The following is a 15594-nucleotide window of genomic DNA, read 5'->3' on the forward strand; positions in this document are numbered from 1 at the left end:
TATTAATTTTATTACATATAATTACTTATACTATATATAATTAATACATTATTTACATAATAGTATAATACAGTATATAGTATGTAATCCGTATATACTCTATAATGCTATACTATATCGTATAATAGTATAGCACAAAATGCTATATCTTTTTATTATATCTTTAAAAATTTTAATTTATTTTAAAATTAAATGAATTCATTTTTATTTTGATTAATTTAATGTAATTAATAAAATACAAAATTAAATAAAAATTAAATTAATGAAATGGTTAAATTTCATTTATAAAAATAAATTATATATTATATTCATATAGAACATAAAATTACTTTTAAGACAATAAACTTTTATAAATGGCATAACCATAATGGGAGAGCATTGGATGAAAATATAAATAAATACTAAAAGGGTTTAAGTAAAATCACTGGTGATATAAGTTAAGTCACTGAGTATTTATTAAGCAATCACTGTGTTGCCAGGCACTGTACTAAGCACTGGGGATTCAAAGAAAGGCAGAAACAGTCTTTGTCCTCCAGGATTTTAGTCTAGTGGGGAGAGACCACAGGCAAAGAACTACATAGATACAAGATAGCTGGAGGGTAAACTAGAGGTAATTGAGAAAGAAAGCACCAGCAGTGGGGCAGGAGGGGAGGTGAAGTCTCTTCAGTGGATTGGATTTGAGCTGAACCATAAATGATTATTTGACAAACTTGGGGATGTGTGAAAGGGTATACTCTAACCTTTGATGACAAAGTCATGGAAGGTGACTTACTCTGCTCTCCCAAAGAAATCCTTTGGTACCCCAGTTTGAGATGGAATGCCAGGGTGGTTGGATCATTGATCTAAACCACTGTGTCATTTCTTATTTCCTAACCAGTTAAAATAGTCTAGCTAATGGGTCCCAGGACTGCTTTGTTCAGGAATGAAGGCCAGCAATTTTCCATTCAATTCTCTCCTCATTCCTAGTCTAACAGAACCAATTTGGTTTTTGTCTCTAAGACATGTATTTCTGCCTTTCCCACCAAATGTTTTGAATGCTTATTGATTAATACTCTGTGTTGATTTTGTACATGTCACTTAAGGTTTACCATCATCTACATTAAACCCCAGAGGCTTCACCTAGTTTTGTTGTGTGGTGGTCGTTGTTTTTATTTAGAAGTTAGGTGTAAGCATTAGTATGAAACCAGCTGCTTTATATATCATTCATTGTTTACACTTGTAATATTAACAATGACAACACAATGTTCAACCATTTATAAAGAAAGAAAACAACCGGGAAAAAAACACAGTTTGTTCCAAAGCCCTGGGGATTTATTGAAAAAAGTAGGTTAAAATTGTCTCTTTTATGTTATAACATTTCCCTCAAAACATATTCAGAAATTATTCTTCATAAAGTAATAATGTATTAAAAGTATGAAGCTTAGTTTTTTTATTCAGTCATTTCTAAGCTATTCCTCTGAATTATGTAAGGGTAAAAATAGACGCGAGGTACCTCCTCCTTTTGTTCTAATCACAAGAGTTCGCTAAAACAAGTTGACCTTGGGGTTAAGACCAAATATAGTTATGAGAAATACAAAAGGTTTTCCAATAGTTTTAAGCATATGAAAAGAAGTTGAAATTTATGAAAGAATTGTTCAAACATGAGGATAAAAGAATTGCATCCTTAAACAAGAAAAATAGCTGCCTTGAAAACTGTGCTGAGTTGTACTTGACATTTAACCCCTCCCCCTACTGCATTTCATAAGGATTCTTGGGTAATAAACAACATGCTTTAGAGCAAGGACAATGGAATTCTGGGTAAAAAATAAAAAGGAAGGAAAGATTTACCAACACAATCTTTAAGAAGAGGTTATGGTATGGTAATACAAGATTGAGCACAGTCTATTTTTATCTGTTCTAAACAGATTTAAACCACCAAGATGGGATGAACACAGATTTATTACTAACATGTTAGAGGGTAAGCAGGATCGGAACAAGGGTTAGCGATGTGATGGTGCGATGGGTGAGAGAAAGGGAGGAACGGAAATGAAGGGCGGCATTCTACAAATAAATCCACTGGACCAAATTCTGTCATGTTCTCTAGGGGATTGGAGCAGAGAGGCTCAATTTGACGAGGACATTCCGAAGGAAAAAGACAATAAAGAATGTCACTTTCAGGACATTAGATAATAAATTTCATTTTCATAAATTTTGCGGTGTGCTTTTGATATCTCTCTTGTGGTCCTGGGGTTCTTATTAAGGGAAGGGGAGCCAGAGGAAGTTCAAATTCAGTTTTTGCATGCAGGATTTCTTATATTTAAAATTGGAGGTTTCTTCATAAAAAAATGAAGCTATATATCAATAAAGTTTTGAGTGCCAAAGGGAGGGAGAATCCTCAATTTCCCTGAGCTGTATTTTAAGTATATTTGTTACACAGCAACATGGCCAGAAAGCATGGCAGGCTGGTGAAAATGTTGCCATTCACAGTCCAACTTAAAAGACAGCTTTGTATCCTCCCTCTCCTCCTTCCTTTTCCCCTCTCATGAACTCTTTTCCCTTTGTTCTTCATACTTTTTGACTTTTTTGAGCTCGTACTATTATTACAGAGTACCATCAAGGGATTTGTTGATAAAACCCATTGCTTTTCAAGCTGCCATGTTCTTTGGAAGGTTCTCTAAAGAAGGAGGTGCCTGCTGCACCCTATCACAGTCAGGTAGTGACCTTGGATGTATCTTGCCATAATATCATAGGGATCTGAGCTAGAAAGGACCTAGAGATTGATCCAGTCCACCCATCACCACCCCTCATTTTAAGAGGAGTCAACTGAGACTCAGAGATGGGGAATTTTCTTTGCCCAAGGTCACACAGCTAGAAATAAGCAGAACTAGGTTTCAAAACCAATGAGAACTCCATCCATTATCTTACAGGCAGGCCTACCTCTTTTTCTGGTCCCTCAATTCATCAGTGGTATTTTCTAAACCAGTTTTATCACACAAGTCATTGTTAGTGATGTATCACATACTGCTTACATCAACCATGCGTCTTTTCACTGTTCTTTGGCACTGTAACATTTAAAGTTAGAAAGTAATTTTTATTTTGATTCTTCAGTAATGGTACCACATTATACTTTGTAGCCACAAAACACAGAGAGGCAATATGGATAACGAAAGTTGCCATAGCTCTTGAGTCAAAGGACATGGACTCAAATCTCACTTGTTTATATGATTATGATTAAATCTCTTCACTTCTGTGGGCCTTGGTTTCCTCTTTCGTAAAATGAGGAGGTTGGATTATGTTGTTTTTAAAAATGATGAAGGCCGAGATTAAAAGGGAAAATAGTATTTTAATAAAAGCCATGCTGATTAGATGGATGCTGAGATCCCTTACAATTCTAATCCTACAGTATTAAGAGTGTTATGTTTACTTTTGGGTGATACATTTTAAAATGCTTTCTCATATATTTTCTACACAATGGCTGAACAAATTGTGGTATATGATGGTGATGGAATACGATTGTGCTTTAAGAAATAATGAACAGGATGATTTCTTTAAGAACTGTAAAGACCTTCATGAACTGATTTAGAGTGAAATAAGCAGAACCAGGAGGACACAAAACACACTAACTGCAATACTGTGGAATGATCAACTGTTCTAGACTTAGCTACTCTCAGCAATACAATGATCCAGGACAATTCTGAGGGACTTATGACAAAGAATGTAATCTACCTCCACAGAAAGAACTATTAGAGGGGGCAGCTGGGTAGCTCAGTGGATTGAGAGCCCGGCCTAGAGATGGGAGGTTCTAGGTTCAAATCTGACCTCAGATACTTCCTAGCTGTGTGACCCTGGGCAAGTCACTTGACCCCCATTGCCTACCCTTACCACTCTTCTGTCTTGGAGCCAATACACAGTATTGACTCCAAGACGGAAAGTGAGGGTTTAAAAAAAAAGAAAAGAAAAGAAAGAACTATTAGAATCAGAATGCAGATCAAAGCACATGATTTTTCACTTAAGTTTATTTGGGTTTGGGGTTTTATGATTATTTTCTTTAAAAAATGAACAATATGGAAATATGTTTTGCATGATGATACATGTATAACCCAGATTGAATTGCTTGCCAGATCCAAGAGGGAGGAGGAGTGAAGGGAGGGAGGGAAATAATTTGGAACATATATCTTCAGAAAATTTATGTGAAAATTTGTTATTACATGTAATCGATAAAATAAAATATCTTTACAAAAAATAAAAATAAAATTTCTATATAAAAGTTCTCTTCTGATCCCTCACTGTGGCATGGAATCCTCAAAGGCAATACTAACAGACATAGAATATTAGCTTCAAAAAGATGGAATTTTGAACCAATAAGATAATTAGAACCATTAAACTTACTGCTCAATTTGCAAATTATGAGATAGTACAAACTCATGCTTTTATTCAACTTACATTCCATCTTATTATCCATTACCACTTATGCATATGTAAACTGATTGAATACCAAAGCATAGTCTAGGTCAGTGATGGGCAAACTACAGCCTGTGGGCCAGATGCGGCCCCCTGAAATGTTCTATCCAGCTGTGTGACATTATTCCTAATCTGATGAATACAATGAGTAGGATACAATACATTGAAACTTGGAAAGAGTTGCCTTAGAAACAGACCGACAGATGAACATTTCCTTTCCTTTGGCCCCCTCTTTCAAAAGTTTGCCCATCACTCATCTAGGTCAATGATGGTGAACCTTTTAGAGGGGCAGGTATTATGACAAATGTCCTCAGATGCCCATGGAGATGGGGAGGGAGCAGCCTGGTCCTATGTAACCTCTGGCTTTCTAGTAATGAATTCTGGGGAACTTTGTGCTGGGGCAACAGTGCACATGCCCACAGAGAGGGCTCTGAGTGCCCCCTCTGGAACACATGCCTTGGTTTGCCTCCACGGGTCTAGGTGATAAGCCTTTTTCATCCACATTACTTTTCCTATGTGGATGGTTAGGAAAATTTACTTCACAATGCTTTGGATTTTATTGAGATACCATTGAAGTGTTCCAGGGTTCAATTATATTTATAAAAGCAAGAGCCCTTGAAGAATGGCATGAGAAACTTTTGGCCAGAATGATTTCCATGACACTGGTGAATACACTAGCCAAGCACACATCTGTTTTGTATCTCAATGGTTGTAGTCTGTCGAACCGTGATTTTATAAAATATAGTGCCCAGAGGAAAGAAGGTAAGAATTGCCTGCTATTTTGTACTGGTCATCTCACATCTCATACTGTATTTGCTTCTAGGTTCCACATTTTAAAAATGCAAACTACTCTATTATATTGGGAAATCCTTGAGATCAGAGAACTTTTTTTTGACATTTTGGTATCGATAGTCTTGCACAGTGTCTGGCACATGGTAGACAATTAATGCTTGTTGACATGAACTGACTTGCCTCCACAAAAGTCTTCCTCCATTACTTCATGATGGCATGGAGGTAACCTTGCATCTTCCTTTGACCAAGCTAGTGGAACTCAGAATACAGCAATGAAAGTTCCTCATCAGGACTGGAGTGCATATCTCATCTAGAATGGTAAAAATTTACTTTCTTAAAGTATTGTTAATCCAGTGAAAAAAGACTCTAAACCAAAAGGAGAAGGAAGCAAAAGAAAACCACTTTTAAAAGCTCTTACCTTTTGTTTTAGAATCAATACTGTGTATTGGTTTCAAGGCAGAATTGTGATAAGAACTAGGCAATGGGGGTTAAGTGACTTGCCCAGGGTCACATAGCTAAGAATTGTCTGAGTCCTGATTTGAACCCAGGACCTCCCATCTCTAAGCCTTGCTCTTAATACACTGAGCCATCTACCTGTCCCTCAAAAACTATTAAAAAATGTCCTGCATGTTAACTGGTAGATAATGTAGAAACAAAGCTACAATTTGAGAGACCTGGAAGTTTATAGGATAAAACATCCAAGAAAAGAGCAAGTAATCGAACTCATGACCTCAAATGCCTACATGCAAAAGCAGAAAGGACAGATGAAAACAAGATGGCCTAGAGATCCTAATGTAAGAAGGCAAATCTGAACTTAAATATCACAGGGACTTGTTGGGTTAAAACCAATGATGCAGATATGGCTCTGGATAGTTGCGCCATATTCAAAGGGTATATCAGATCTATGACAGGATAGGTCAAAGAACACTGGGAGAGAGGATCTACCAGATCAGTGTATTTTGCTTATATTGAGAGGCACAAACAAAATGCTGAGAATGGATAACAATGGGCCACAATCACTCAAGTCCTCCCCTTTCTATTTTTAACATATTGTCTTTGTTCTAATGCATGAGAGACAACCCTGGCCTAGTGATCAGAGAGCTAGCCCCCAAAGCAGGAAGATCTGAGTTCAAGTTCTACCTCCTATGACCATGAGTAAGAAACTTTACCTTTCATTGCCATAATGGGCAACTCTCTAAGACCATAGTTTATGAAGAAAGTTGTATCCTATAGAGGCAGTTTCCTCATCCCTCTGTGTTTTCAGTAATATACATCTCTTGGGGATCCCATTGTAGGTTTTTATGGCAAAGGTACTAGAGTGGTTTGCCATTTCCTTCTTCAGCTCATTTTACAGATGAAGAAACTCAGGTCAATAGGGTTAAGTGACTTGCCCAAGGTTAGTGTCTGAGATCAGATTCAAACTCAGGAAGATGAGCCTTCCTAATTCCAAGCCAAGTGCTCTATCTACTGTACTGTGGGCTGCCCCATTATGCCTCTACTAATCTTATAATAGCAAACATACTAGATCAAATGAGATGACATATGTAAAGTACTTTACAAACTTTAAAACATTATATAAGGGGAAGCTAGGTAGCTCAGTGGATAGAGAGCCAGGCCCAGAGATAGGAAGTCCTGGGTTCAAATCTGGTCTCAGGCACTTCCTAGCTGTGTGACCCTGGGCAAGTCACTTGACCCCCATTGCCTAGCCCTTACCATTCTTCTGCCTTGAAACCAATACCCAATATTGATCCTAAGACAGAAGGTAAGGGTTTTGTTTTAAAAATCACTATGTAAAAGCTAGATATTGCTATTATTGTTACTATCCCCAAATCCTCCATAATAGTGAAATCGCTCTTCAGTTTCTTTCTTGCCAAGAAGACCAATGTAATTTGATGGCCCAGGACAACTTGTAAACCCTTGTCCCTTGTTGATGTCAATAGATGGGTAGAGGGAGAGAGATAGAAAGATAAGTAGAAGGAAAGGTAGATAGGCAAAAACAGGCAGATAAATAGATGGCAGATAAATAAATAGACAAAGGCAGGAAGGCAACATACAGGAGATAGAGACGGACAGAAAGACAGACATCTCTCTATCCGTCCATGTTGTTTCCAGAGTCCCAAATCTGACTAAAATCGATCCGTTAGTGTCTCAGGGACTCTTCCACAAAAAGGAAGCCTGCATACAAAATTCTCTTCCTTAAAGGGCAATTAATCCCAAACTGGTGGCTACATGTTGGATGCAGTCATGGTCTCTTGGAAGATAAAAATGACTCATCAGCATTAAGTCCATGAGCCTGCCAACCTTGGGTTCTCTATATCCTGTACTTTCCCAAACTGCAAGTGGGCTTTGCATTAAAAAGGCTGCTGGCAGGCAGCCAGCTCGTTTCCATCTCTCTGCTCTACCAAGTCTCAATTACTCGGAGGCCTCTGACTCAGGTGAGTGCCTTCCCTATGACATTGGTCAAAAGGCTCATAAATCAGGGGAGTTAGAAAAAATAACATTATCATAACCTGAGGGCACATTGCCCCTTTAATGAAGTAAGCATGAGGGCTGTACCTCCTCCACCCATCTCCCTTTGGCATTTGGGGAGATTCCCGAGGAAGCCGGAATCGGTTCCAAATCCTCCACCCCCTTCCATTTCTGAATATTAGGTATTCGACACAGAGCCCCTTGCTGCCCTGTGGACATTTGGATTGGAAAGTAGCATGTGTGCATGTGTGTGTATAATGGTCCTTGTAATATAGTGACTTTAGTCCAGTCAGCTAATAATCCACTCAGAAGTTTATGTGATTCCAGTCCATTGAACTACATAACCCACTTTAGAGTTTGAATAGCAAATCAGCCACTTTTTTTTATAGTGGGGCAGGGAGTTCTCACAGTGCCGCCACCGTCAAGTGCCCCCACCTCTCCTTTGGGCTCCATACTTCATAGCTTTACACCTGTCCTCCAGCTGATGACTAAGACACCAGGCCATTGCCCAAGATCCCCAGCGTGTCAAGGAGAACTGTGGCCATCTAACCATGTGGAGCAACACTTGGATAAAAGATGCTTTGCGTCTTTTCCCCTTGGAAAACACGTCCACTTCTCTTGGCCCTCTGCATGGCACTGAAGCTTATTAAGTCTTCTGGCTATACCTCCAAGGAAGAAAAGATGACCCAAAGTCTGGCTCTCTGACATGTCGGAGCTCCCCTAGCTGCTCCTTTCACGAAAAGAATGACCAGAGGACAGTTAGGGACAAAGTCAACATCTGTCCTTAGCCGGCTATATTCTATGCTATTGTGTACTTTTGTTGGGAAGACCTTTCAGTGTGGTGTGTGCCTGTGGGGGGCAGAGGGGGATGGGTGTTCCTCAGGATGGTGTGGGGTTGGGGAATGGCTATTCAGGGAGTCGGGAGACTTGGCTTTGAGTCCTGGATCTGTTGCTTGTTGTACCTCCTTAGCCAAATCTCTTCCTCATTCTTTATCTTAAATTTCCTCTTCAGATTGGACAGATTCTTAGACCCCCTCTGGCTGACAATTTAAGGTATTTAAAGTCCTTCAAAACAGAGCATCAGCCCACCTTTTCAAGGTCATTACACACTACTCCTTTCCCATTCTCTAGTGTAGTTGCCCTTCTTCCTGCTTGACCCCCATTCCTATCTAGGACCTGTCTTCACTCCCTGGAATACACTCTCCTCTGCCTACTAAAATGCCAAATTTCTTTGAAATCTCAGCTCAAGTGTCACCTTCTCCATGAAGTCTTTCCTGATCTCCCCAGGTACTAATGCCCTCCCCTCTCAACTTATCTTGTAAGTACATCAGAAATATTTTATCTATACCGAATCTCCTAATAGACTGGGAGTTCCTCAAGGTCAGGAAGTGCTTGGTTCACTTTTGTTTTGGAATACCCAGAGCTAGCACAGTTCCTGGCATTTAAGGGGCCCTCGGAATGCTTTTTCATCATTGGATTGGCTATATTTCTATAACTATCCCAGGGGCAAATGTCAATGGCCTAAAAGCCTTTGGGGGTGCTGCTGAGCTGGGGACTTCTCCCTCTGATGGAGGTGAGAAGTGGGCAGTGAGGGCCACTAACAGAAACAGGCCCCTCATGTTCTGAAATCCTAGAGTTCTCACCAGTTAGCACTAGCTAAGAAGGAACTCTGAAATCTGTATTGTTAATCAGTTAACCACTCTTCATTGTTAAACACTCATAATGGTTTTGTTCTGTTCTGTACCTTAGTTCGGAAATGTTAGGCTGTTCTGTGCCCCAGTTCTGTGCCTGTCCTATACTGTTAATTATTCTGTATTTACCTTAGTTCTGAACTGTTAGACTGTACGATGAACTGCCTGTACTGTTCTGTATTTGCCTTAGTTATGTTCCCCCTTCAATGAACACATTCCAGAAGGGACATGAGACCTCTCCCATGCTGACAAATGAGAACAGGTGGGACAATGGAAGAAAACATGGAACATGGGCACTAAGGGCTCTGGTAGTCCAGGGCACTCAATAAATATGCAAACCCTGATCCCCACAGTGGAGCTGCTCCACCAGCCCATGGCTTTGGGGCTACTCCATCAGGTCAAGGGGCTACTTCACAACTGGAGTTGGGGTGTTACTCTACCAGCTCCCAGGCTACTCTACCAGCTCCTAGACCATTTCACTGACCTAGGCTATTATACCATCTTGAAATTCTTTTCTTACTTCTGTATTGAACAGAGTTTGAGCTTTCCATTCTTAAGGCAAGACCCTGCCACAAACTTGGGCCTGTTTCACCCATAACACTTCCTTCCTTATTAAGGATTCCATCTTACATGCTGATAATCTATGTTCAAAAGGTTCACTCAGTTACAATTGGCCCCAATGCCTTTCCATTATTTGCTTTTTCTAAACCCATACCTTCTGTCTTAATATCAGTTCTAAGACAGAAAAGTGGTAAGGGCTGAGCAATAGGAGTTGAGTGACTGACCCAGGTTCATACAGCTAGGGAGTATCTCAGATCAGATTTGAATTCATATTGTCCCCATTCCAGGCCTGGTGTTCTATCCACTGCAATGTCCAGATGACCTCTGATGCCTTTTCTTTTCTTTTTAAAAAATCATTGATTTATTTAGAGTATTTTTCCATGGTTACATGATTCATGTTCTTCCCCTCCCTCTTCTGGAGCTGACAAGCAGTTCCACTGATTTTACATGTATCATTGTTCAAAACCTGTTTCCATATTATTAATATTTGCATTAGAGTGATCCTATAAAGTCAGCATCCCCAGTCATATCCTCACTGAACCATGTGTTCAATCATATGTTTTTTCTTCTGTGTTTCTACTCCCACAGTTCTTTCTCTGTATGTGGATAGCGTTCTTTCTCATAAGTCCCTCAGAATTGTTCTGGATCATTGCATTGCTGCTAGTAGAGAAGTCCATTACATTCAGTTGTGGCACAATGTATCAGTCTCTGGGTATAAGGTTCTCTTGGTTCTTCTCTTTTTGCTCTGAATCCATTCCTAGAGGTCGTTTCAGTTCACTTGGAATTCCTCCAGTTCATTATTCCTTTGTGCACAATAATATTCCATCCACCAACAGATACCACAATTTTTTAACATTTAATAATATTTATTTTTAGAAGTTAACATGGTTACATGGTTCATGCTCTTACTTTTCCCTTCACCCCCCAACTTACTGCCCCCCCATAGCCAATGCACATTTCTACTGGTTTTAACATGTGTCACTGATCAAGACCTATTTCCAAATTGTTGATAGTTGCATTGGTGTGGTAGTTTCAAGACTACATCCCCAATCATGTCTGCCTATAATATGGAAAATGGCAGGGTGGGATTCCTGCAGGATAAAGGGTCAAGCCTCACCCAGAATTCCAGGGGACCCCCCTCCCCCGGAGAACTCTGGGCAAGGGGACAGTTGGAAAGGAGTTTAACAGTTGATTCATGGGGGTTGAGGTGAGCAGGTCTCTCTGTTTGCTTTTCCCAGTTTGGGGTTTGCCTCGGTGGCCATAGTGGCAAAAGCCATTGTGGTCTCTACTCAGGAGTTTGCCTACCTAGTGGAATTAGACCTTCATTGCAATAGCATTCTGTTATTCATTTAGTTATTTTAGATATTAGAAGTGATTATTATAAGCTTTGAGGGCCAGCTGGATATAAAGTTTGTCACTCCCTCCTGGGGGGGAGGGGCAGTTTCTACCTAACAGTTCAGGGTTTCCTAGATCTTATCCAAAATCCTTGATACCCCTTTCCTGCCTTCCCTTCATCTTTATAAATATAAGCTTAATCTTTTAATAGCTGTGCCTGGGTATTATTTTGGGCATACTCACTACTGCCATTAAGCTTGGTTCCTGTCAGTTGCCAGCCAAAGAAGTCAGATCCTTCTCAGTCCTTAACATCAAGATATCTAGCTTCTCCTCTGTTCCTCAATCAAACCTGTGGGGAATATAAGTTGAGGTGAACATCACTAGAGATTAGCTTTGCTGAGCCTTGTCAGAAGTCATTGCCCAGTCTCCATTTTTAACTGAAAAACCAACTGCTGAGTGGGAGGGGTTTGTGAGCAAGGAGCACTTACCCCTCCCCACTCACTGAAGCCTGTGTGTGTGTGTGTGTGTGTGTGTGTGTGTGTGTGTGTGTGTGAGGAGTCTTGCAAGCTCCTAGCCCTGGCAAGTCCATCAGCTTCCCAAACATCCCTGTTATTACAAACATAACACCGCCTCAACCCATGTGTTCAAGCAGTTGCTTTTCGTCTGTGTTTCCACTCCTGCAGTTCTTCCTCTGAATGTGGGTAGCGTTCTTTTCCATAAATCCCTCAGAATTGTCCTGGGTCATTGCATTGCTGCTAGTACAGAAGTCCATTACATTCGATTTTACCACAGTGTATTGGTCTCTGTGTACAATGTTCTTCTGGCTCTGCTCCTTTCGCTCTGCATCAATTCCTGGAGGTCTTTCCAGTTCACATGGAATTCCTCCAGTTTATTATTCCTTTGAGTGCAATAGTATACCATCACCAACATATGCCACAATTTGTTTAGCCATTCCCCAACTAAAAGGCATATCCCCATTTTCCAGTTTTTTGCCACCACAAAAAGAGTGGCTATAAATATTTTCGTACAAGTCTGTTTATCTATGATCTCTTTGGGGTACAAACCCAACAATGGAATGGCTGGATCAAAGGGCAGGCATTCTTTTATAGCCCTTTGAGCATAGTTCCAAATTGCAAGCCAGAATGGTTGGATCAGTTCACAACTCCACCAGCAATGCATTAATGTCCCAATTTTGCCACATCCCCTCCAACATTCATTACTCTCCCCTTCTATCATTTTAGCCAATCTGCTAGGTGTGAGGTGATACCTCAGAGTTGTTCTGATTTGCATTTCTCTAATTATTAGAGGTTTAGAACACTTTCTCATGTGCTTATTGATAGTTTTGATTTCTTTATCTGAAAATTGCCTCTTCATGTCCCTTGCCCATTTATCAATTGGGGAATGGCTTGATTTTTTATACAATTGATTTAACTCCTTATATATTTGAGTAATTAGACCTCTGTCAGAGTTTTTTGTTATAAAGATTTTTTCCCAATTCATTGTTTCCCTTCTGATTTTGGCTGCATTGTTTTTGTTTGTACAAAAGCTTTTTAATTGAATATAATCAAAATCATTTATTTTACCACAATTTGTTCAGCCATTCCCCAATCGAAGGCAGCCCTTCATTTTCCAATTTTTTGCCACCACAGAGCCTGGCTACAAATATTTTTGTACAAGTCTTTTTCCTTATTATCTCTTTGGGGTACAAACCCAACAGTGTTATGGCTGGCTCAAAGGGCAGGCAGTCTTTTAAAGTCCTTTGAACATAATTCCAAATTGCCTTCCAGAATGGTTGGATCAATTCACAACTCCACCAGCAATGTATTAATGTCCCAATTTCAACACATCCCCTCCAATATTTATCACTTTCCTTTGCTGTCATATTAGTCAATCTGGTAGGTGTGAGGTGGTACCTCAGAGTTGCTTTGATTTGCATTTCTCTAATTATTAGAGATTTTGAACACTTTTTCATGTGCTTATTGGATAGCTTTGATTTCTTTATCTGAAAACTACCTGTTCATGTCCCTTGCCCATTTATCGTTTGGGGAATGTCTAATGCCTTTTCTAAGAAATTTTGGGCCCTGCAGGATGCAGACCACTTAATGAAAAAATGTCTCTTTAGTAACTCATGTCATGTGATGAGTTAACTAATTCAAGCTTCTATCTAAATCTCTAGTATTTGATTCCCTCAGACATTATCAAAAGAGTGCTTAAGCTCCAAAGCTGGCATTTTTATAGTACTATAAAGGTAAGAAAATATTTTTTATACATTACCACATTTGATATTTTATAGCAGACCCATGACATAAATATGTGGAGCATTCTTATTTAAATTTTATTCAATTTGAATCAATGCATTCACAAAATACTTACTATATGCAGAGCACCCCTCCATGAGCCAAGGATATAAAGACAAAAATGAAACAAAAAAAGTCACTGTTTACAGTCTACTGGGGGATACAATATATAACCAGATTTAAAAAAATGCAAGATTATTTGAGGAGGGAGATACTGATCAGGGAGATCAGGGAAGAGTTCATATAAGAGGTAACATCTGAGCTGGGTCTTAAAGGATGTGTTTTACAAAAGAAGAAAGTGAGTTTCAGGGACGTTTCATGATTTGTCCATGGTTAATAAGCTTGTACGTTCCAGAATCAGGATTTGAATCCACATCTCTCTTTCCCCAGAGTTCAAGACTTGAATTGTCCACTATATAATGCTGCCTAGATAGGCTTCCTGTTCTTCTCATTCAAAACGTGTTGCTGTTTTTGTTGTTTATGTACTCTGTTTCCTACAGCACAGGTTATTTCAGCAAAACTTATGGCTTGCTATTTTGGAAAAAAAAATTGCTTTCTCCCTGATGCTGATTACTTTTCTTGAGTCTGCAGAAACTCTCAGATCTTTCTCAAATTGATATCTGATAAAGCTTGTTCTACCTTAGATGTGTGAAGTTAGTGAATTCAATCCAAGTATGAGACTGTACATTAATTCTTATTCTATTACATCTTATAAGGTTCAGTCCCCAGCTCTTGCCTTTCAAAACGTCTGAGGACCTTGGCTTATCACCCAGTATATCAGCGATCCTTCCCAGCTTTGTCCAAACTGAAATTTGATGAACATGTCATCTGTTCAAACCTTTTTCCAAGTCTTTGATGAACATGTTTAACAGCACAAGGTGGAACAAAAACCCTGTGGCTCTTCATTGGAGAATGAGTTGCTAATGACTTCTTCACAAGTCTAGTAATTCAACCCGTCTCCTATCCATTTAATTGTATAATCATCTAACCCACATTTCTCCACCATTTCTAAAGTAATAGCATGAAATACTTTACCAAATATTCTTCCAAAATTTAGTCAAATTATATTTTTAACATCCCTCATGTCCCATTCTCCATTTGCTGATCTTCACTAGAATGTTCTACACCAATGATACCAAACTCAAAGAAAAATGGATTTCCATAAGCAGCGTTGATGATGGTTTTCAAGTTCACGTGTCGAAACTGCAACTTTAAGCTGCCTGTGAGTGCCCTGCATTACCCCAATGTAAGAACTGTGAATTAGTCTATCTATCCTCTAAAGTAACTTGGAACCATGCGCAAAAAGTCATGAAACTAGGCATACCCTTTGGCTGAGTCCCATACCCCAAGGCCATCAAAGAAAGAAGAAAAGAACACACATATGTGAACATAGTAGGAGCACTTTTTGTGGTAGCAGAGATCTGAAAACAAAGTGGTTCTCTTTAACTGGGGAGTGGTGGGATAAATTGTGGTAATTTAATGTAGCACTGCAAATATTAGTGCAATATTACAAATAAAACTATAAATCTTAACAAAACTAACTACACTTCAGTGCAGAAAAAAGACAGATCAGCATATTCAAAGAGGAATAAATATTTTTCCTTTATTGTACCACTGGGAAGTCTGAAAATTATGTTTTCAGAGAAACATCAGGAGCCTTATATGAACTGATGCAAAAAGAAATAAGCAGGACCAGCAGAACAATTTGTGCAATAATGACATTGTAAAGACAAGCAAATTTCAAAGACTCGAGAGCTCTGATCAATGCAGAGACTAATCACAGCTTCAAAGGCGCCATCGACCTCCCCACAGAGAAGTAACAGACTAAAGATGCAGAGTGAGCCATGCATTTTTTGAGTACAGCCTATGTAAGGATTTGTTTTGCTTGTGTGTATGTATTTATTATATATATACATATATATCTATGTATGTGTGTATATGCATGTGTATGTATGTGTATCTACATATGTATATGTACATATACATATAAAACATATATTTTTTCTTAA

Source organism: Gracilinanus agilis, chromosome X, assembly GCF_016433145.1.
Source record: "Gracilinanus agilis isolate LMUSP501 chromosome X, AgileGrace, whole genome shotgun sequence".
In the NCBI taxonomy this organism is placed as follows: domain Eukaryota; kingdom Metazoa; phylum Chordata; class Mammalia; order Didelphimorphia; family Didelphidae; genus Gracilinanus; species Gracilinanus agilis.